The sequence below is a fragment of the Sinocyclocheilus anshuiensis genome, unplaced genomic scaffold (assembly GCF_001515605.1).
Source record: "Sinocyclocheilus anshuiensis isolate Anshui unplaced genomic scaffold, SAMN03320099.WGS_v1.1 scaffold634, whole genome shotgun sequence".
Lineage (NCBI taxonomy): Eukaryota > Metazoa > Chordata > Actinopteri > Cypriniformes > Cyprinidae > Sinocyclocheilus > Sinocyclocheilus anshuiensis.
Genome location: NW_015542350.1, coordinates 356624 through 360149, shown reverse-complemented (window position 1 = coordinate 360149; position 3526 = coordinate 356624). Strand labels below are relative to the sequence as shown.

The 3526-nt window shown below is 36.3% G+C and overlaps 1 protein-coding gene across 1 annotated transcript in view; it reads left to right on the top strand.

The window, feature by feature from the left end:
* The window catches only part of LOC107691488 (ADP-ribosylation factor-binding protein GGA1-like), a 44018-nt gene that overhangs the window by 11539 nt on the left and 28953 nt on the right, over positions 1-3526 (top strand). The window lies entirely within an intron of this gene.

Here is a 3526-nt window from a genome sequence, read left to right as displayed (position 1 = left end):
ATTAAAACGCTCGGACCGAGTGTTTTGATTGGACGAACATTTCTTGATCCTATGCCTTCCACAGAACATATAAATACAGACAAATACATTTAGACCACTTAACTTAATGATTGCTATCGGGATGTGAAGAGACTTACAACCAGCATAACAAAAAATGTTTCTGAAGACAATCACCTATTGCACCTTTAAGTAAACAGACAGGTATTTATGCATAGTTAATAATTACATTATTAGGTTACTTTGACCATCGCCCACTATAGCTCAACATAATCTATAAAGGTGAGAATCAAGATATTTCATGATGTAGTTAATGCGTTTTGGGATGTTTCGAATAAAAAGGAAAAAATAAATAAAACATAAGTTCTGTTGTGGCTGCTGTGTGTCACATGAGACTGGATGAAACAAGTCTTTTTTTTTAATGATTTTTTAGCTACATAATGAATTCATTTAAATTAATAAATATTTTTAAATACACTCATTAATAACATTTTAGACATTTATCAATAGACTCATTTATAACATTAAATAAAACATTATGTCAGAAACTCAAATTACGTTTTTTGTTTGGTTGTCTAATGTTTGTTTTCAGAATCGTTGAAGAATCATAGAATAAAAATACATAAGCTAACATATCAGATATCTAACTAATACCATTAGTACTGTTTATAGCCTATTATGTTACATGTTACTATGTATGTTTATGAACTATGTATGTATTATGTAGGAGGACATAATACCCCCCGGGCCCCCCCTTCTTTTGGTTCGTTCCGCGATCCATGAGGTCACGAACCCAGGAAGTAACTTGTTGTAGTCCCTACCAGCCATTTTTGTAGGCATTAAACTGCCAGAATTTTAAAAGACGATATCTCCGTTTGCATTGAACTTTCAGCTTCGTAACTTTACAGATATTGTTTATGCTCAAACAGCAACATTACACACTAACATTAAAAAAGTGAAATCGCAATCAATCACCCCTTTAAATAAATGTGAGCATTGCACATTCAAATTAAAAAAGGTGGCGCTGTTGCACATTCTAAAGGTTTGCGGTTTCAGAGCAGTTCACAGTCAATTAATAGCACACATTTTTACCTAAACGATTGCACATTGAACTGCTGATGATGAATAATGATGTTAACTTTATGGTGTTAATGTTGTAATATGTTGTTGTAGATTGTTGTAAGAGTGCATATTTTATCTCTATCTATTTGAATGAGCAGCTCTAAGTAGGAAAGGACATACATTTCAAAATAAGAGTCTCGGCGTATTACAGGCTTGTTTATAATTTTGTCTTGCATTATGCATAAAATCCTTTCTGTAAAATGTATCTGGCATTTAATTCAACAAACTCTTGTAGCTTCTTTTTGGGCTGCCCCATCACAGGAAGGAAACACTACAGGGATAGTTCACCAAAAAATACAAATTCTGTTGTCATTTGCTCACCCAAGTTGTTCCAAACCTGTATGAGTTTCTGTCTTGTGCTGAACACAAAAGAAGACATTTTGAAGAATGTGGATAATAGTTTCAGGTCCCCATTGACTTCCATTATACCAATTTCAGTACATATTGAATGAAGTATTTTGAGTATTTAAAATTTGCAGTTACCCTGTTTTGCTTATAAGCAGTATTAAGTCCTCGTTAATGTGTGCTCCAGTCTGTTTAATTAAAAGTAAAGGATTTTTTGATTGTATTGGTTTGTTCTGGACAAACAGTATTAATTTTATTTGTCCAGCCCTTAAAAAAATGTCTAAAAAAGCTTTATATTTGATTTTAAAAACCCTGGATAAAATTGGTTGCCAATATATTCTGTGTAAAGTTATATACAATTTTAGAACTTGTACGCACAAGGATACGCAGTGGTAGAGATAACATAACTTCTGTGTTGACATAGAGTGCATGAACTGAGCAGGGGCCTGTACGACAAAGCTAAATCCAGCCACAAACATACAGTGGGTATAGAAAAGAATCACCCCCTTTAAAATAATCACATTTTGTTGCTTTGCAGCCTGAAATAAAGACAGACACAGATTTTGTTTTATCCAGCTGTATTAGTGCAACTTATAACATCCAAGTGAAAGATATAACACCAACATGTTGGAACCCCCAGATGGATACAAATTTTTTTTAAAGGCTTTATCAATGCCTAGAAGCACAGTGAAGTCTATTAAGAAATGGAAGGTATTTGGTATAACACAGACCCTCCCTGGATCAGGACGTCACTCCAAACTGGATAAAAGAGCCAGGAGGAAATTGGTCAGAGAGGCTACCAAGAGGCCTACAGCAACTCTGAAACAGTTGCAGGAATTTATGACAAAGAGTGGTCATTGTGTGCATGTGAACAATATCACAAATTCTCCATAAATGTGGCTTGTATGGGAGGGTTTCAAGAAAAAAGCCACTTCTCAAGAAAGGCCACATGCAGTCATGACTGAGCTTTGCCAAAATGCACCTTGAAGATTCTGAGGCCACAAGAGACTAAAATTGAATTGTTTGGCCTCAACACAAAACAATATGTCTGGGCGGTTATCCAACACAGATCACCACCTAAATAACACCATTCCTACAGTAAAGCATGGAGGTGGTAATGTCCTGTTATGGGGATGTTTCTCTGCAGCAGGGACTGGAGCACTTGTCAGGATTGAAGGAAAAATGGATGGGGCAAAATACCATCAAATTGAGGAAAATCAATTTTTTTGAGGAAAATCTACTGCCCTCTGCCAGAAAGTTGTCAATGGGAAGGTTTACCTTCCAACATGACAATGGCCCAAAGCACACAGCAAAACTGAGCACACAGTGGTTGAAAGAGAAAACGGTGAATGTTACTGCATGGCCTAGTCAGAGCCCAGACTTAAACCCCATTGAAAATCTGTAAAATGACTTGAAGACTGCAGTCCACAAACAGTCACCATCAAATTTAACTGAACTTGAGCAGTTCTGCAAAGAAAAGTGGGCAAATATTGCAAAGTTTAGATTTATGAAAGAGCCAGGAGGAAACTGGTCAGAGAGGCTACCAAGAGGCCTACATCAACTCTGAAGCAGTTGCAGGAATTTATGACAAAGAGTGGTCATTGTGTGCATGTGAACAATATCACAAATTCTCCATAAATGTGGCTTGTATGGGAGGGTTTCAAGAAAAAAGCCACTTCTCAAGAAAGGCCACGAAGACTGCAGTCCACAAACGCTCACCATCAAATTTAACTGAACTTGAGCAGTTCTGCAAAGAAGAGTGGGCAAATATTGTAAAGTCTAGATGTGCAAAGTTAGTAGAGACCGAGACAGATCCCAACAGACTAAAGGCTGTAATTAAAGCAAAAGGTGGTTCAACAAAATACTGACACAAGGGGGTGATCTTTTTTCCAACTCAGTGATTCTATTTTTTAATTATTTTTTTTTTTCTGACATGTTGGTGTTATATCTTTAGCTTGGATGTTATAAGTTGCACTGAGTAAATACAGCTGGATAAACAAAAACTGTGTCCGTCTTCATTTCAGGCTGCAAAGCAACAAAATGTGATTATTTTAAAGGGGGG